This window comes from Saccostrea cucullata, unplaced genomic scaffold, assembly GCF_032062105.1.
Source record: "Saccostrea cucullata isolate Sc308-1 unplaced genomic scaffold, CSIRO_AGI_Scuc_v1 ctg3695, whole genome shotgun sequence".
NCBI lineage: Eukaryota > Metazoa > Mollusca > Bivalvia > Ostreida > Ostreidae > Saccostrea > Saccostrea cuccullata.
The window spans coordinates 21,845-43,388 of NW_026935433.1; the positions used below are offsets into that span (position 1 = coordinate 21,845).

The following is a 21,544-nucleotide window of genomic DNA, read 5'->3' on the forward strand; positions in this document are numbered from 1 at the left end:
CATAGCTAGGTTTGGCGCCCCTCTTAAAATCCATACTGATCAGAGTAGAAACTTCCAAAGTGACGTGTTCAGGTCTGTGTGCAAATTGCTAGGAGTTGCACAAAGAAAAACGACACCCTATCATCCTTCCTCCAGGTTGAACGCTTCAATAAGACTATTTTTCAAATGATCCGGTGTTATGTCGACCAAGAACAGAAAACTTGAAATAAACATTGTCTCTCTTTAATTGCATACCGAAGCACTCCACACAGAGCCACAAGGAATATCACCAAACTTAATGACGTTGGGTACAGAGGTACACCAACCGGCCGAATTAGTCTTTAAGGACACAGAGACAATTCGAGACCCACTGGATACTCCACCATACATCGAGAGGCTTAAAAATGCTCTGAGCACAGCTTATGACGTTGCGAGAAAATCACTTCAGCGGGCGCAGATAAAGCAAATGGGTCTTTATGATCTACGCATATCCAGTAAGCAATATGAAGTAGGTGATTAGGTTTATGTCAACAAAACAGCAAAAAAAGTCAAGTCGCCCAAGTTTCAATCTCATTTTCAATTGCATTTTGCATCACTGATAGAAAATTTTAGGAAATCCATGATTTTTTAAAGGAAATGTCCTGCCTAGTACCAAATATCAACGGGGAATCCACTGTAAAAGTAACAAATAGAGAGAGAGATAGCGAGCTGTGGTAAATGACATGAAGAAAGTGCTTAACGCTAGATTCGTACATTGCTTGATCAATATATACAGAGATGCAAAGCACTGAATAAAAAGACATGGAGGAATGGGCGATGGTCAAGCAGTTTTTTCCCGGTCATGTCAAGGAAAACACGGCGGGTGCATGTGCCCGGTCGGCAGGGGATGCTTTTGTCTCCGTGGCACCAGATCCTACCTCTTATGTTTTGGCGGTGCGAGTTTATTCTGCTCCTGTTTTGTATTGTATTATATATGGACTTTTGATGATGAATTTTGTTCGTTACGCAGCGCAGTACAATTAAGGTACGCAAGCAACACAATATTTTATTTAAAATATATTCATAATCGGGATGGCGATTATTTTTCGCACATTATTTATATCGGATAATTGTAATTATGGTTAATAGCTAATATTGAGGACGATAAGATTTTATATTTAGCCTTGCCACATGATGAAGCAGTCACGTGATTTAAACACGTATACCTGCAGTATTGATGTTACTTATAAATATACTAGTGCAAGGGCATTACCAAGTTAAAATTCCAAGTTTAGTTTAATATTTTCAACACGCATTGAAGTTTCTAAAAAGGACTCGCTCCAATCTAAATTGTGCAATTTCAGTGTTAAAATTAAATTATGTTTGTATGACAGAATGCTGTAGTTTTTGGTTTACGTTTACAACTACAACAGACAGATTTTGATCAGTAGCGCATATTTTAGCCTCCACATTTAGTGAGCTGAAACCTACAGTGGAATTAAAATTTGAATATAATGGTATTTTGTAAGTTAGAATGACATTAAGATTAGAACGTGCTACTTTACCAAAATCCAACTAATATTTTATCAAGGATTTGTCCATTGTTTGATGAAATAACTTTTTCACGTTTTTCTTTGTATAGGTGCCCATTAGTTGGTAAATAAATTTCGGGAATCTCACTTGATTCTTCATGCATGTCAAAATAATGCAAAGTTATTTCTCTGAAAAGTCCTTTTCCTACAGTTGTAACGATGCCCTCGTGAGCGGCAAATGTGCTTTTGACTTTCCCATTTACATTAAAACGGTCGAGAATTATCTTATACAATGTCAAACTGCCTTCATCTCTTGTTGACTTCAAGTTGAGAAATCGTTTACAAGTTTTTAGCAAAGGAAAAATTGACATTTATTATGGACCAAAAACTGAGGGTCATCATTGAGAAAGTCCTTAAAAAGGTATATTCATGCCAAGTTAGCTCTGATAAAATTGCGCCTAAAATACTACGTGGTTATGTATAGAGTTAACTTATCTTCTAAACTATGCCCACCAACACTTATCAAATATAGAGTAAACAACAATTAATTTACAGGGATTTGAAACAAGTTTTAAAAACTCATATGTCCCTCTCCTAGAATATTGCCAGAATATTTGTTAATAAACTCTCGATGTTCATTGTTATTTTTCTTATGAAAAAAATGCATATTGCCTGGAACTGTGAAATATACTAATAAGGTAGGTAAATAATTAAAATTACTTAAACTTATACATGTAGCTTACGTGATATGTTTCTACTAGGTATAAAGGAAACTGCCTAATTACGTATATATATTATGTCTCCCACCCCACCCAACTTAAATGCTATGCAATTTGATTTTTGTAAAAAATAAACACCCCACCCCCTATAATAGTAATAAAGAAATAAACAGAGCTGAACTAGAACTGTCCAATAGGGACACTTACCCCCGCTGGGTTTTTCAGAGTAGGTGCCAATTCAGAAATAGTTTATGGATCTAGTAAGAGATGTTCACTATTATCTAATAAAGTGTCCCACCACAGCATGATACGCCCATCAAATATTGTTCAATAATCATAAATTGGTTAGGGTGCAAGAAAATCAAGTAACCTTGATTAACAGATTGACAATTTCAATGATCTATTTTCCATTTCTCATCAGGTTTAAAATATTGTACATACATCTCTAAGAGACCTACAGTGTAGGGATTAATTAAAACAAATAATACGTACATCATATAATTCTAAACTGGCTGTGTTAGAGCTTAACAAATATCCGTCTGCAGCTTTCAATTGTTTATTACATATTTTATGAAATAATGGAAATGCTACAGTCTAATAACAAAAATCAAAAATTAATAATTATTCTTTAGACTATAAAATTCTAAGTGAGACATGACTGCAATTTGTTGCAAATATATAAAAATTGAAATGTATTTTTTTTTTCAATGAACACATGTATAATTAATTTTAATTATATTATACAATACTAATTCAGTTTTAATCATACACTAAAACATCAATTTGTTTTAATTACATTACACCAATTGAAAGATCTTTATCTGAACTACAGCCATCAAGAACTCTTAATTAACACAAGCAACTATAAGGCCATTTCTTTTTACCCAACTCCCAAGAGATAAATTAAGATAATACTGCATGATGCTCTTGCCATTTAACTCCCTACAATGAACTCATTAATTTCTGCTATCAAAAATTCTCCTTGACCAGTGCTTGATAATTATGCCCATGGGACAAGCTGAATTCCTCTCAAATCATTAACATTTGTTACTGAATTTGCTGTAAAGTATATGATAAAAAATAAGTTTTTACTTAATTTAGCATTTTTTAATAAGGATACAACTATATTTTTTAGGATTATGAAATTTAGAATTTTAAAGACTTGGTTATTTTGAAAAAATCACTTAAATTAAAGGTTACAGTGACCTTGAAATAGGTCGTGACACACCGTCTACCCAAGATGCATAAATTGTCAAAGTTTGATGATTGTAAGTCTAATAGTTTTCTAGTTATGAGCCAAACAAAATCACAAAATAAAAAAGAAAAAACGCCTGTAAAATGCAGAAAAATCATCCAATCACGATGAAAATCCCAGGTGCACACCTTCATATGGTGAATAATAAGTGTATAAATTTTGAGACAAATCCATCCAACAATTGTTGAGAAACGGTCCGGACAAAATCTTGTCTACAGACGGACGGACAGACAGACAGACAGACGGACATGGTGATTCCAATATACCCCCCTAAACTTCGTTTGCGGGGGTATAAAAACCACTAAATACCTTATGTTAAACTTTACTACCCAAAATTAGGTATCAATGTCCCCCCCCCCCCAACAAAGACGCTTTGCACATGGATCAACAACAACACTCCACTAATTATTTTATCTCAAGTAAGGTAGTTGATCCTAATGTTGCGGGTTTGAATCCCACTGTAGGACGTGGAGACCAAGGGCCAATGTCTAAATAGTTGCTGGTACAATAAGATCCCTCATTGCTCAATGGCCGTCAGTGCAGGTCTATTACAGGAAGAAAATGTGCAGATCTTCACAGGCAAGCCTTTATATGAGCAAAATATTCATGAGAGGGGCATTAAAGAAGATTACGTTGTATTATCAATCTTTAACATGTTAAACGTCCCTATAGAGAATTCATCTCTCACGAGATATTGCCATTACTAGTGATGTTCCTGCCGCGAGGGGATGCTCCGCTTAGCGGTGCCCTTGTTGTAGATAAATTAGCGTCCAACTTCTTACGCTGATACACACTGATGCGAGCAATTCGACTGCATCACTAATCAAGATATTCGGATAAAATTTCATATACTATTACAAATTTTCATGTTGCATTACTAATTAACCCTCAACGGGGCATTCATGTCCTGTAGACATTTTTCTAGTTTAAACACTCAAGCGAAGTTAGATTTGATGTCGCACCTTTCCTTGAAATACACATGTGAAATATGAAAGTCATAGCTCCACTTAATCAAAAGTAAGGAGCAAGATCAAAGTCTTTGCGTACAAACAGACAGCAAGACAGACAGACGAACGGATACGACAAAAACTCTCGAAACTTCGTTTACGGGAGCATCATTGATCACCGCACTGCTGTAAATATCTTCTTTGCAGTTTATAATGAGATTAAAGTGGTTCAAGATGCAGCTGGAAATTTCCTACACACAAAGGACAAAAGTTTTCAAATGGTAGTGGCTAATAAACAAAACAAAAGAAATCGTAGGGATGTATTCAGACATACGTTATACTTAACAGTACACAGTTGATTTTTTTCTGACATTTTTTAAAATTCGAAATGACATTTCTTTTTTAAAAACAATCATGGAGCTTTTCTCTCTTTTTAAAATCTTTTTCTGGAGAAACTTTTGATCAGTCATAGTTTATGCATAGAGACGATGTAAATGAACGTAAACAAAAAGATACATTTTGAAATCTATTTAATTGGAAGATGTAGCATACAATTCTGAAGAAAAGTCGGTCGGAAGACAACAAGAACACATCTAATTATTATTCTTTTTTTCATAGCACAGGTCATATCTCATGTGCATGGTTCAATTCAGGAAAGACGCATTATGTAAAATATATCCAGGGGTACCGGTGTCCCTCACATTTCTAAAATTCACTTCAGTTCGTGATTTTTGGGAAAAGGACAATTCTCATTTACGGCTTACCTGTGGTCCCCGGTTACTCGTCAAATTTCGAACATTTATCAAAGGCTTTAAAAATTAAATGTTCTTAATAACTAATGTCTTTATTATTTGAATCTTTATCTAAAAATGTCAAATAATAGATATACACAGCATACGAAGCTGTGTTTTGAAGTTCGGGTCCTTTGATTTTCATGAATATCAAAAGAAATCACTGACAGGTACACACTTTCAAGCTTTCGTAAACACCGAGCACATGTTTGTTCAGAGTCGAGATTGATATATAATGTGTATATTATATGGGTAAAGCATGAGTAAAAATATCTTTGTTGAACAACCTTGTGCTCTATGCTTTCTAAGTAAAAGTATTGTGATTTTGAAACTCTTCGCTATCTTCATTTACATGCGATTAACCTCTTATGACCTGGCTCGAATCACAACAAGCCACGTGGATTTGTGTCGTTACAGGTAAATGCCCACAGTAAACGTGGTAGCAAGCACTCAGTTGAAATGTACTCAGTCGATCATGTATCGGTCAGCATATGGACTTGTTTGGTTAATCTTGTTATCGTTGTTCATTCACATTGCTATAGAGTTTTGTGAAATGAATAGAAAATTGTTTTAGTTGTTGATTGTGAATCTTTAACATATAATTCTTTTTATAGTATCTAATCTAAATGTCTCCGCCCATTTACATATAACAGAAAAACCGTAGTCTGATGGATGGGACAAGTTCCGGCAATTTTTAGCGCGATGGGTGTTAAAAATTGTCTTGTATTTTTTTATGTATTTGATAATTCATTATGAATACACAATCATATTATTAGAAATACTTTATTATACACAATGAAATCAAACAAAATACCCAATCCTACTATCTATGCAGTAAACCAAGGGTGTAAAAAGGGACCACGCTACTATACTTAAGTGGAATACTCCTTTGTATTTTTTACATAAGATTTTGATCAGCAAAGCATTTTGTCTCAAGAACGGAAACACACTGAAGTAAAAGAGCATCACATGGAGAAGTGTGGAATGACCTTCAGTTTTCTTCGTTTTCTTAATTACCCCATACACCCTTTTTTGTCTTTTTTGTTTATCTCCCCTTGTGAGGGGCTTGGCCTTTCATTTTAATATTTGAAACTCACCTTAACCCAAGAATGCTTTATACCAAGTCTGGTCAAAATTGCTCCAGTGGTTCTAGAGAAGAAATTTAATATGTAAAAAAATTACAGATGAACGGACGGACATCGGGTGGTCAGAAAATAAAAATATATTCGGATATCTATTTCATTAGAAGAAGCAGCATAAAACTTGAAAGAAAAGTCGGCCTGAAAACCACTTGTTGCACAAGCAAGAAAAAAGCATCTAATTCTCTATATATATTTTTCATATATCTTAAAGATATTCAAAACAGATATCTGCGGAACATATCGCATCTGACTTTAAATTAATCCTATGAGAGGATAATGTATGTCTAAAAATAATGTATTTTTTTGTTTAATAGAGAGGACAGTTCAGATGAAGACGAGAGAATGGAATCTCTGGTAACAAGGATTAACAGAAAACACAACATAAATGCTCGTGACATTTTGAATGCCGAATTGCTTGACGTAGAGGACGCCTCTATCGCAGTACTAAGAAATCTGTATAACTTAAGAGGCAGTATCAGTGCCCTAGAGTGTATATTCTGTCCACTTCGCCTTGTTTCTGTAAATTTAAATAAAGTAATCCCATATGTTATATCAACTAGGGTAGTGAGGAACATTTGCATCATGGTATTTAATAACATTGTGTACTATTATAGCATATTATTTGTACTAAATTTATATAGAAAAATAGTAATAATTTGATCTATTTAACTGGGCATCGCATCATTAAATTCTTGATTATTGACACAACAAAACAAAGTATCCTAATATCTTAAAGACATTTAGTCAAATACTTGAATAGCTAATAGTTTTCAAAGTGATGACTTTAGTCACCGAGTTAACACTATTGTAAACCAACAAAACATTTTTAAAGTAAATAGCATTGTAAATACACAATTTTTCTTAAGTACTAGTAAATCAAAATTTCCATTGTGATCGCAATATTGCAAAACAAAGTTTTCACCAGCATCTAACAGGTGATGCAGCAACACATCTGTCCACCGTTATGTGCCGGAGGACTCTGGACCGTCCACCTCCTATGCCTGTTTCGTTCCAGACTCCTCTTGCTGTTATGTTCCGGACGACTCTGATCCGTCCACCTTCGCCAATATTGCTTCAACCGAAGAACGACTTGCATTTAGATGTAGAACATGCGAAGAAGTTACCGACAACATACGGGAACTATACCTTCATAAAAGATTCCGCAATCAATATGGGGAAGGATCTTCAGATCTTCAATCTCCACGGGAAGAGAATGGAAACCGTGCACCATGGGTAGGTGTTGGACATTTAGATAGAACCAATAATGCAAACAGAAATTTCATTTTGGGAAAAGGCGAAAAAAGGTTCAGTCAAAAAATCTGTAAGCGTTCCCATTCAAAATATTACAACTGAAAACTTCATTGAAATTATTCGAAATTCTCATTCCGAGGACCAGAAATTTATCTTTCGCCCTCATTCTTAGACTGGAGATTATAGATATTTTATACCTGACAGAATGAATCATTTTTTAATCGCCCGGTCCTAATTAACAATATGTCTGAAATCCAGAAAAAAATACGCCTTAGACGTAATTCACTGAACATTTTGAAATAAGCCTAGCTGCAACTCTCCACTGGCAAATGGTGGCGTCTCCATATGAGTGAAAAATTCTCGAGAGGGGCGTTAAACACTATACAATCAATCATTGCATGTTGAATTGTTCCTCAGTAGAGTTAGAGCAGGCTTTGTTGGTCAACTATGTTGTGTTCCCTTCTTGGTTTAGGTAATTCAAACCACTATTGTTCTTGATGCAAGGAGATAGATAATTCATACCAAGAATAACCTTGATTTATGATTTTTAAAAATGTTAAAATGTTTAAAAGACCAAAAAAAAAATGGTTTTGATCAGTCCAAAAATACTGGGAAATTAACAGTGAATTGCCTTATCCTAGCTGTAGAGTCAGACATGTTCCTTTAGACATTGACTTTAGCAGGGCTCCTACAAATAAAAAATAGATTATATGATTAATTATGTTAAGTGCATCCCAAGGTGTTAATAATAAATAAATGTAATAGACCCATTATGATCATCCATACACATGATTACAGCAAATCATTTTTACCCATTTGGAATGGGTACAGTACCGATTCAAATGGGAAAAATACAAATGTGAATTTTCTGTGATGTCAACAACTGCAATTTATTTTGCTTTTATTCAATACCTAATTACCTATAAATTCATGGTTTAAAAATAATAAGTACCAATGCATGCTCAGACTTAAACAGTAATATATTTACTGTTGTCATATCCTCTTACACAGTACCATTTCTACTATCTAACAATAAGGTTTGAACTCTCTAATAAAAGAAGGTAAGAATATCGATTGCTGAGCTGAAGAAGATAACGAGGCAAACAAAGCAGCGTGGAACTATGGTGGATATAGAAAATGGTGAGCATTTTTATTTGTTGTAGTTTTTCAAATAATACTGTTGATTTTTCTTGTTTTGGATTTTTAAAATTTGCATATCAACCTTTTCCCATTGCTTATAATGTTAAAATTCACGCTATCAATGGTTGGAACGTGATGCATTTGCATCGCACAATTTGCACAAAAACGGTTTTTTTTGGGGGGGGGGGGGGAGAGGGGGGGGCTTAAATATTCTAGGCCTAAACGACATTTAGTTCAAATTTCTAAGCTGTTTTTGTAATTAAAAATAATAAGCTTCGTATAAAATTTTCTGATCGGAGTTATCGTAGTGGGCCTAGTATGTAGGTCTAAGCAATTTGAGAAAGGAGGGGGGGGGGGGGGTTAAAATAAATGCATGCATCATTCATTTTTCAAAACATATAATCTTGCAATCAAATTTTTAAATAGACAGGATTTTTGGTCTAAAGAGTATCCACCATTTTTTAAATTGTACATAATTGCTAAACTTTTTTGAAATAGAACTATGTATAAAATCATGTTTACACCTATCACAAAAGTCATAATTATGTTTGGTTTTATTAACATTTATTGAAATTGTACTATAGGGCCTATTATTTTAACTTAGAATAACTGTTAGTAACAGACTTTGAAGACTATTTCATTTCCGATTACTACACCGTTACAAAATTCACATTTAACCTCACCCCCTCCCCCTTTTTTTTTTACTTCCAACATCCGACATCCAAAAACAATATTACCTCTTCCAGGGAAAATTATTAAAATTAGTATGTTTATTAGTGGAAAAGAAAGCATGTTGTTCATGAGCTATGTCCATTTTTCTTCTCCAAGAAATTAATTGATATTAATTTATGGACACAATTAAAAGACACCCCCCCCACACACCACACACACACACACGTTTCCTTAAAATGTTGTGAACACATTTAGATTTTTTTTTATTTTGTTGTGAACACATTTAGATTTCTTTTTTTATTTTACAAAATACTCAAAATTCACTGACAATACATTTTCCATTTTCATACCAGATGATATTATGCAGAGCCTACATAGAGGTGTTAAACATGTGTAGTGAAACACAATTTCAGTCAATTATCATAAAAGTGTTTTTCCCTTTATACCAGATCATGCAGATGATAATACACTGGCATGTTAATTAGATGTGTATATACAGTGTAGCAGCATGGAGCTTCATTAGAATTTTTATCTGGTTTTATCTTTATGATTTTTATCTCACCACCTTATTAGTTTTCCTGTGGGTACTTGCGAACACATGTATATGTTGGTTTTTGACCATGTTGACAGACATCATAAGACATGTAGAGTAATATTAATATAATCTTGATATAATACTTTATTATGATCAAAAATGAAAAAATAAATTATAAGAAAAATAATAGCTATAACCATGAAGAAGTGAGTGTAAAAAAATTCAAAGGTAAAAAATAACTAAACATGTCAAAATTATATTGTACAGTTTATGTTTAAAATAAGTTTGAAATAAATCTCGTAACAACCAGAAAACATTTTAGGCATTCCAAAATAATAGATCTCAAATTGAATCTTCAGCAATGATATTGAAATTTTCTTGGATAAATCTAATCACACCAACATGTATTACACATCTCATTTTCTCACCATGACACTTTTTTACACATGCATGTGTATGCCTTTTGCATTTATATATACATATTATCAGTCATACAAAATAATATATGATACAGATAATATCTGCAAACATACCAGGGGTAAATATGCATGTTTTTGTGTAATAATTCTCTTTATGCAAATACAATTCAGCATTTTACTACGAAAAAATAGACGTGGAAAAAAAAGTACAATTATTTAAAAAAAATGTGTACATGTATATATTTCAAAGTGTTTCATGCTGTTTTAAGTACTGAAATAATCAATTAAGGTATTGTAAAGCTATACATGTATTTGGTTACAAAAATTTTTCCAAAAAATGAAACATTTTTGAAATTGAAACACCTTTTTATTCAGAATGTCATTTTTTGGTCTACTTGACCTTTTGCCTTTCTTCAGCTTCTCCACACAATCATCACTCTATCGATTTCAGGGAACAAAACACATGAGTTTCATTTTCCGTCACCCCCCCCCCCCCCCCCTTCCAGGGATTGGTGTAAAAGCATTAAAATCTTGGAAATTTTCTAAAGTCCTTACTACTGGACATCAAGCTGTCAAACTGCTTGCAAAGTTGAATTTATGAATTGAATAATCATTGACCCCTATAACAAAATTAAGAATTCATGGCCACAGAGCAAGAGTTTCTGGTTTGAAAGTTGGGGTTACTAGTATATTGATGATAGTAAATTGTCGTAATTCTTTGTAAATCTTAATTCTTCTCTGCCTTTGGGTAAAGAACATGCTTATTTTTGACAACCAAGGTTACCTCTTTCTAAATTGTGAATTTTATGCTCCTCAATTTAAATGCCAAGATGCAATAAATTTTAAAATTTAAGATTGATTGTGGGGTGATCCTTTACATTATAATGTAAATGTTGATAGTTTTATCGAGTCTTTCTGCTAATTTTTAAATTATGATTTTTTTAATAATTCTAATGGACCCCCAACCTTAACACTTTAATTTCAAAACTTGGTGAAACTAGAACTGTCCATACGGGACAAAATACCCCCGCTGGGTTTTTCAGAAGTAAGTTTTCCATAATAAAGATATGTTTCAAACACGAATTATGAAATTTTTCTTCCAGTGACCTTGAACTTCCCCAAATGACCTTGGGTAAAGGTCATGACACACCCTTGGGTCATGGGTAATCTTTGTGTGAAATGAGAACCTACCAAGTTTATCCATAAGAAAGATATGGACCGGACACCAATTATGAAATTTTTTTTCCACTGACTTTGAACTTCCCCAAATGACCTTGGGTCAAGGTCATGACACACCCTTAGGTCATGAGCAATCTTAGTGTGGAGTAGTAGATTCTAATGTCCCTCTGTAAGAAAGATATGGACCGGACACGATTGCACAGACAGACGGACAAGGTGATTCCTATATACCCCCCCCCCCAAACTTCGTTTGCGGGGGATAAAAATATATATTGAGAACTGGTAAATTTGACTTTGGGAAAGCTCCATCATTATCTTTTTTTTTTATTCACTGAAATGAATTGACTCGTTATGTTATATTGGTTTAAACAGTAGATGCTAAACAAACATTTAAATATAAAATATTTAAATTGCAGTAATTGATATATATGTACATTTAATTATATAAAAAGTTTGTTTTTCAGACAGTTTAAAAAAAATCACAGAAGATGCCCCAGCTGTAACTATGAGAGCCATGTTAAAGTGATGATTTGTAAAAATTGTGGATTTGTATTTCCAACAAAAACAGTGGACACTGAAACTTTGATCATGAAAGGAGAGATATCATGGGAGGGGATTAATACCCATAAATTCTAGAGAGAATGAGGAGAGATATAAGTAAAGTTATGTTTTATAGCAATCCTTTTGCACTTCACACCTTTATATATGTACTTGTCTATTAACCTGATTACATGTATTCAAGAACAGATTGTCAAACTCTATGGAGCAGGAATTCATGCCTGTCTGCTGTTCACCACTGTTGATAATCCTTTGAGGCAGAGTATTGGATTCAAGGCTCATAGCCCATTGGTGAAAGAAGTATTGGCCAATAAAGAATTCTCCTTTTTGGACCTGTACACTAAAGCTGTAAAGGGAGTCTACTTAAAAGGTTTGTGTTATTTGTATATTGAATTGAGGAATTCTTTATGTTGAATTTAACGTGATGTTTAATAATATGCTCTATTTTGCACTGTGACAATCATTAGAATTTTTTTTGGGGGGAGGGGGGTACTCCGACTTACATTTTTCAAGGTTGGTAGGTAGTTTTTTTTCTGCTTGATAGTATTGATCAAATTGATATTAACTGTCATAAAAATTCACAGAAATTTATTTATTGGCTTGAAAATTAAACAAACTCTATTTCTATTGAAAGTAAATTAAATTTTTTCATAGAAATTCCAAGTGCTGAAAAAAATGATTAGGTAAAGGTGATTTTGATGGGTTGGTTGGAGTACATCAAACAAATCATTTTTATACCTCCCTTTGAAGAAGGGAGAGCATACTGCTTTGCTAGTATCTGTTGGTCGATCAGCCTGTCTGTCGGTAAATCATCAGTTTTTGTTCATTTTCCTTGCAGAGGTTCCACATATTGAGATGAAATTTAGTATATCAGAAAAATATCTTGGTCAAATTCTGTTTTGGGTACAATCGGGCCAATTTTGTTACATGTATGCCCCTTTGACGTAGAAAAAATCCAATTTTACTTCGCTTCACATGTGATACTTACCTCAAAATAACGTATGGATTTTCCCTGTCTAGTCCCCCAACTCAACCACAGAGAAAACGCTCCTTCTAGATCCCCCTTCTTTCGCGCATGCCCCGGCTAAGTCGAAAGCTACTTTGTCGGAAGCGTTTGAAGCATCTCAAGATGCATTAGATCAGATGGGTAGAGCTTGCGCTTTGCAACACCACGCACGGAAAGTGAATATCGTGAAGGACACCAAGCTGGGTTCAACTCCTTTCGAGTCTGAGCTTTTAGCTATGCCCCTAAACCCTAACTGGCTATTCGGGGAGGGGATCCAAGAGGTAGTTGACAAAGTGAGAGCACAGAAGAGTGCTCAAACATACTTGTCTACAAATGCGTTTACTTTCACACCAAAGAAAGGTCCTTTTCGCAAGATAGGCCAGAATAACACATATGGCACTGGCAATCAACAACAGGCAAGTGGCAGTGGCCACAATAGGGAACAGTCTAGAGGGGTATCTGGCAATTTTAAGTCCGGTAAACCCTTTATGAATAAAGGGAAGAATCAATTCAGAAACCGTTCAGGTTCAAATAATGGGAACAATCAGAAGTCCGGTGAGCGCTTTAAGTCACCATTGCAGGCTGTAGATCAGCCCTTTCGAACCTAGGGCCTCGATGGAGGCAGAACTGACACTCCAAGTGGGAGGTCGATTGAATCTATTTTTTGACGAATGGCACAAAATAACTGCAGACCGTTGGGTTTTAGAGGTAATTCAGAAAGGGTACGCTTTAGAATTCACTCAGGTTCCTCCTTCCAACCGAGGGGTAAGATGCACCCCTGTTCCCAAAGATGTAGAAGCCAAAAAGGTATTACATCAAGAAATTCAGACCCTATTAGACAAAAATGTAATAGTTCCTGTTCCCTTAAATCAAAGGGGTCAAGGCTTTTACAGCACTTTCTTCATTGTCCCCAAGAAAAAAGAAGGCTATCGTCCTATTCTGAGCTTAAAACCACTGAACAAATTTGCAGTACGCAAAGGCTTCAAACTCAGTTTCATTCGCACTATAAAGATGCTTCTTTAGCCAGGGGACTTCACAACTTTCCTGGATCTGAAGGATGCTTACAATCACATACCAATAAGAGAATCTCATCAGAAATATCTCCGTTTCGAATTCATGGGGAATCATTTTCAGTTCAGGGCTCTCCCTTTTGGTCTGTCATCAAGCCCTCGAGTATTCTGCAAGGTCCTTGCACCGGTTATAGAATTCCTTCATGTACAGGGCATTCAAGTGGTCTTTTATTTGGACGACGGTCTGATTATTCATCAGTCCCCAGTAATTTTGAGACAACACACGGAACAGGTTTGCACCTTACTAGCTCGGTTGGGGTGGATCCTGTCGAAAGAGAAATCGCGACTGGATCCGAGCCAGGATTTCATTTATATTGGGGGGCAGTTCAATACAAAGTTGGGCAGACTGAGCCCAACTGTGCAAAGAATATTGGGGATACAAGTCCTTCTGGAATCTCTTTTAAAAGCAAGGGAAGTGTCAGCGAGGTCAATTTTAGAAATTCTTGGCCACATGGCATCACTGATAGATTTAGTGCCATTAAGCAGACTTCACATGAGGAGTCTTCAGTTCTGTCTCCTGAGGCAGTGGAAACCCAAAATGGACAAAATTTCAAAGCTCATTTTGGTGTCGGAGAATGCGAAAACAGATTTAAGATGGTGGATGGAAACAGGAGAGATTTACCGTAAATCTGGAAATTTTAACGTCGATTTTATTTTGCGAATTCGGGTCAAAATGGTGCTGATTAATTTTTACGTTTCAAAATTTTGCGAATTACCACTGCTTTGTTTACATTTTCTTATAAATAATTTATTGTTAAGAAAAATATTTTTGCGAATGCAATGAACTCGCAAATTTGCTAAATATTTATCACAGCAAAAATTTCAAGATTTACGGTATGTCACAACAGATGCCTCCAAAACGGGTTGGGGAGCACATTGGGAGGACCAGATGGTCCAGGGCACTTGGAGCCCAGAGGAGATGAGAATGCATATAAATTTGTTGGAAATGAAGGCAGTGATACATGCTTTTACCAAATAGGCACATTACTGGCAGACGAAATCTGTGCTAGTTCGGTCAGGCAATGTATCGGTAGTCCAGTATATAAACAGGCAAGGGGGAACAGTGTCTCCCCTTCTGTGTCAACTAGCATTAAAATTATGGCAGAAGGCCGTGGAGAATCAAATAGTGCTGCGAGCAGCACATATAGCAGGGATTCGCAATGTTCTAGCGGATCAATTGAGCAGACAGAAGGTCAAAATCTGTCGGACGGAGTGGTCTCTAAAAGAAACGATTGTTCAGAGGATCTGGCTTCGGTATTACAATCCTCACATAGATCTGTTTGCGTCAGCAATGAATCACAAATTACCAACCTACTGCTCTTGGCAGAGAGACCCGAAGGCCTGGGCAATGGACAGTTTGTCAATCTCATGGGAGGGGATGCTGGGATATGCCTTCCCTCCGATAGTCCTGATCCCCAGAATTCTCGACCATGTGTCGAAGTTCAATTGCAGAGTACTACTAGTTGCTCCGAGGTGGCCACGCAGACCATGGTTCACTTGGATACTCAGCTTGTTACACGACATGCCGTCGGTGATTCAACCACAGCCGGACCTGCTGAGAATTGTTACACGAATTTCAGGTAATCTGGCCAATTTCAGGTGTAGAAGCAGACCGGCAGGAATTTCAGGCGCAGCTAGCAAGCTTATGCTGGCAGCCTGGAGGAGAGGTACTCAGAATGTCTATTCCTCTCAGTACAGAATCTTCAGAAGCTGGTGTTTGGAACGGGAAATTGATCCCTCTGCTGCATCTTTGAATGAGGCCTTGAATTTTTTGGCCTTTCTGTATGAATCAGGGAAACAGTATAGAACAATATGTGTCTATCGATCTATGTTGTCGAATGTTTTGACACCAGTTGATGGTAAGAATATAGGAGAACATCCAAGTGTTGTAAAATTATTGAGGGGAGTTTTTAACTCAAGACCCCCTAAGAAACAGTTAGTCCCAGAATGGGATTTGGAGTTAGTTTTGAGTTCTTTAAGAGGTATGCCTTTTGAACCCTTGAAGAAGGCTCCACTTAAGATTATTACATATAAGTTTGTTTTGCTTCTGGCAATTGTCACAGCCAGAAGGGTGAGCGACCTGAGCCACCTAGCCATTGGGGAATTTTGTAGAATTCAGAATTCAAAAATTACTTTCTTGCCAACTAATTTGGCAAAAGCAGATGATTCATCTCATTTTCTAAAGGAGATTTCATTTCCTCCTTCCCAGACAAACTACTTGATGTCAGGAGGGTAATGATGTACTATTTAAAAGCTACTAAAAATTAAGGGTGTCATCTAAAGACCCTAGGGCCTTATTAAGGGGTATGGCAAAGCCATATAATCCAGTGTCATCCCAGACGATCTCAAAATGGATATCGTCTGCTATTAGATTGTGTTATGAAGTATCAGCTCACTCTGATATTCCATCAGCGAGGGCACATTCGGTGAGAGCAATAGCTCCTAATTGGGCATGCTAGCTTGTTAATCACATGTTAGCTCGTAAAACCTAGATTTACGAGCTTAATCTCTAATTATTTGCAGTTTATGTTCATTTCCTTTGCACAGGTTGTACCATATTGAATTGAAATTTATTATACTGATTTATCAGAAGAATATCTAGGTCAAGTCCTGTTATAGGTACGAACAGGTTACTATTATTTTGTACAGAGTTACGTTTCTTGAACTTAGAAAAAATTCCAATTATTTGCTGTTTCAGTTCATTTTCTTTGCAGAAGTTGCACTCATTGAATTGAAATTCAGTATATAGATTTATTAGAAGAATATTTAGGTCAAGTTCTGTTTTGGATATGATTGGGTCATTTTGGCAAGAATTATGTTCCTTGAACTTAGAAAAAGTCCAATTATTTAGGGGAGAGTGACATCCGTGTTTTACAAACATCTCTTGTTCATTGGCCTGATATCAATGTTGAAGATTGATGAACAATTAGGCTGAACTTAAAAATATTTTTAATTTGGCTTGTAATAAAGGTTACATATATAGATTAAATTATTATTTGTACATTTCCATTCATTAAATCAAGTTGGGGAGTGAATTATCAAAACTATAATTAAAATTCTATTTTTCAAAATTGCAGTGTATTAACTATGCTTTTTAATTGTTTTGAACATTTCAGAAAAAGTATCTATATGCACTTTGTCATCAACAACTGGAAATTCATTGAATTTGTATATCCAGGGAACCAAGATAACTTCCCTATATCAGTGAATTTTCTATATTTGTTTTCGTACTAATCAAGATTTGCTATATCCCTCTCTTCCTTGCTATAGTTTCAAATAATTGTATCCTATATAAATTAATTTATAAAAAAAATTATTTTCCTTTGAAGGGAAAGGACTCGAGACAGAGAAAGAGCCTAAGGCAAAACGAAAAATAAAATCCAGGGAAATTAAGAAAACCAAACTTTCCCCAAAACAAGGTAATTATATTCATGTATATAACTTTATAGTATAATGTGTGTGCATGTATGTATTGTGCTTGACAGATTAATTTTTTTTTTATGTTTCAACAATTTTTAATATTATATATTTATATAGATGCAAAACTTTAAATAGAATTTGATATTTACAAAGTATTTTTTATTTTTTTTTAAATAACTCTTTAAAAATAAAAAAAAGAAAGAGCTAGTACACAGTACATTCAAGAAACAGTATTGAAGTGCATCTTAATTGCATGCATTTAAAAACCATGCATTGGCTACAAATATTGAGGGAGTTTTGTACGGAAGAAAGATAATTCAGTCAGAGAAAATTTTGTATGGAGCATATTCATGCAGTTAAATCATCAAATGATATTATATTGATAGACTCGATTACTCATGCAGATACATGAATATTTCCATTTCTTACTTTTGTCTCTGTGATAACTCTTTGAAACTTACGGAGTTAATTTCTTGATAAATCTGCCGGAATGTAAATTAGGTAGGTCGAAAGGGTTGAAATGAGCATAGAATTACATGAATGATCTGAATCGTCAAAGAAAAAATAGGTTTATTTCGAAAAGTCAAATGCAATGTTTCAGCGAATCAAAAAGAATAAAACAAAAATGTTATTGTTGTCTGACTTAGTGCATGATGTGGGCTCCATGTTTTTTTTCTCTCAAGGTCAGCATCACTAATTGAGTAATTATTTGGCTGGGTGACTGTAACAAGTTTAATAAAAAAACTTTTATCAGAGTTAAATATATACTCTCTTCATTTTGTAGATTTGAGTGTAAATTGTTTTTGTCTGTGCTTTTCTGTGTTATCAGGTTGTACTGTGTGCGCCTTACGCTTTCTGTTCCTGTTTCTGTGAAACCGAATATCAGATAGCCACCTGTAACCAAGTATCGGTGTGTCCAGTCAATGCAGAGGTCGTAAGAGTAGAGTGTCACGTTAATGAAATTAAAATTAATACCGAGATTCCTCAGGTGATCATTCGCGGGGAGTGTCGGAATTTAACGCAATACACCTTCTTGTGCAGATATAAAATAAAAGAAATAAAATCGTCATCAACCGGTGAACATTTTTTATGTGAAGGTATTTCTTTTTCTTAAGATACTGTATACTGATGTTACGATGTTGGTAAAAGAATAGCATGCATGACACCAAAATATTATCATGTATGTAAAACAAAAAAAGGAAAGGAGATAAGGATTTCTTATGTTCAGTTGTCCCACAATGCGATCAATGCTTTATTTAACCAGAAGTCTCTGTCGAGACTGTAGCTCTACTGGTTTATACTTAAAACAAAGGAAGAGAAAAGAAGCAGTTGCGACTTGAGACTTCAAAACAGCATTCAATAGAAAAATGATCCTTGCCACCCATCAAAATAAAACCAGATGCACAGAATTATGTATCTTAGTGTAGTCTACTTGTGTGCCAAGTTATATTGAAATCGGACCAAAACTGTAGGAGAAGTACCATTTGGAAAGAATTTCACAGAAATTTCTATTTTCGCAGTAAGGTTAAGGCAACCCATAGAAAAAAATATGGTAATGAGGTCATAATGAGGTTTGACGTCATGACAGTTGCTCCGCCCTGATTGATCCTTATAAGGAAATAGAGCTCAAAATAACTATTTACCGATATTTGCAAGAATTTGTAACAAACGGCAATATTTCCATGTTTAAATAAATAATTATTAGTGATTTTCTCCTATATAGAATAGCATGTTTTTAAAATAATTCTCTTTCTTATGTGCCGTTTGGCTGCATTCGGCTTCAGCCAAGCGCTTGCACTCGATGACACGGAATGTTGTTTACATCTAAAAACGTGGCGACATCAGCTGAGATATGCAGTGGATTTAAATGCAATAACCAGACATTCTTTAAAGAAAATAGGGATAAGATGAGAGACAAGGCATTGTTTATCCCTATTACGAGAATATGAGGACATTATCACAGAAAATAACGGAAGACTGAGACGATCTGCGCTAGCTCCCTAGATCCATCACTGCAGTGCATTCAGCCCAGGTATGTATGCACATGTATGTACAATGTGTAGATATGCTTTTGTTAACATCGAATAAAAAAACGATCACAAGTGTGTACGTGTTTATTTCGATGCATTATCACAGTCAGTGAAAAACTAATGCAGTGCAGTGTGTGTCGCCCCCCCCCCCCCCCTTCCCAACAGCCCACATAAATTTGATCCTTTTTTTAATAGAAATTTAAAAATGTAATTGTACTAAATATAGAGTCGATTAGCTTATTTTCTTTGAGACAGCATGTGTAATAAGAGGGTTCAACAGTAATACAAACTTAAACTAAATTAAATTTGAAATTTCATTGTTGCAGTCAATGAGTTGACAATGATTTACTGAACATGTAATGTTGTCTTTTTGGCATACAAACATGCTACATAATGTAAAGAACATTATCTTTATCATTATGTTGAAAACAAAGAACCTCCACTTTAGATCTATGGTTTTAAATTCATAGAATTTCTAAATTAATGGGGAATAAATTTTTTTTTTTGTTTGATTTCATGTCAAGTCAATTAATTTCTGTAATTTATATAATACTTTTATTATTGTAGCAGTCAAGAGTTCCAGGCTTGAAGAATAAATAAATACAAAATGCACCCATTTCTCCACAGGGTATGTACACTTATAAAGCATTTCACATTTTTTTAAACCATGCATGTGTGCATGATTATATTTATTTTTCATTTTGGTAAAGATGAAAGAATGTTTTTTCATATTCTAATTATTTGCTCTTGTAAATGTCAGAGGTTTTAATTTCCCAGAAAAGCTTTGTAATACAACTTTGTTTCCATTTATCTTTTAATATGAATTTCATAAATTCATTATGTACAGCATAAAGTATATCATAAGTTGTTTTGTCAAATGTAATGTGATTTTATTATACAATGTATTTTATTTAGTAATCTCATAGCAATAGTATATATAATGTGTTGCAGCTATTCCTAAAGAATTGGACCAATGTATTCATTCATAACCAAATTACCATTCAATATTCCTGACAAACAATAAAATATAACAGTAGAATTGCAAATATTTAATTATGCATCCAATGTTTGTGCATGTATCCATGCATTGTTCGGAATTTAATTCAATTTTAAACACCATTTTACTCTCAATAATGGTATGTTACTACAAGTATGTCCTGATTTTCTCATACATGTATTTTCAGAATTGATTTCATCCACAAGAATATGAAGTGATGGAAATGATTTGCAGCTGCTCAGTATTCCTTGTACAGTCGACCATAATTTGGAAAGCTGTTTATGAAATAAAATTTCTTCATAAAAAATTATTTGACTTTTTCATATACATGTACATGTACTTACTGTACAGGTGTTGAAAAGGCTATTAAGATTAGATAATCTTGACTTGCATATATTTGTGTGGTGGGTGTCAATGTCCATCAAGTTTTTAGCTCACATGAGCCGAAGGCTCAAGTGATCTTTTCTGATCACATTTTGTCCGGCGTCCGTCTGTCCGTCTGTCTGTCTCTCCGTCTGTCCGTCTGTCTGTCTGTAAACTTTTCACATTTTCGACTTCTTCTCAAGAACCACTGAGCCAATTTCAACCAAACTTGGCACAAAGTATCCTTGGGTAAAGGGGATTCAAGTTTGTTCAAATGAAGGGCCACGCCCTTTTCCAAGGGGAGATAATCATGAATTTGTTAAAAATTAATGGCATTTTTTAAAAATCTTCTTCTCCAGAACCACTGGGCCAGGAAAGATGAAACTCATGTGGAATCATCCTCAGGTAGTGTAGATTCAAGTTTGTTCAAATCATGACCCCCGGGGCAAGGGTGGGGCCAAAATGGCCGACCCAAGTTTTACATAGGAATATATAGGAAAAATCTTTAGAAATCTTCTTCTCCAGAACCACTGGGCCAGGAAAGATGAAACTCATGTGGA

General features: G+C 34.9%; 1 long non-coding RNA gene across 1 annotated transcript; it reads left to right on the forward strand.

Annotated features, from left to right (window-relative positions):
- The first annotated feature begins 19,294 nt into the window (after nt 1-19,294).
- Nucleotides 19,295-20,611, forward strand: LOC134242801 (uncharacterized). Its single transcript, XR_009986925.1, has 3 exons — nt 19,295-19,626; nt 20,192-20,252; nt 20,576-20,611. It is a non-coding gene; the product is annotated as an uncharacterized LOC134242801 (long non-coding RNA).
- Nucleotides 20,612-21,544: the final 933 nt, after the last annotated feature.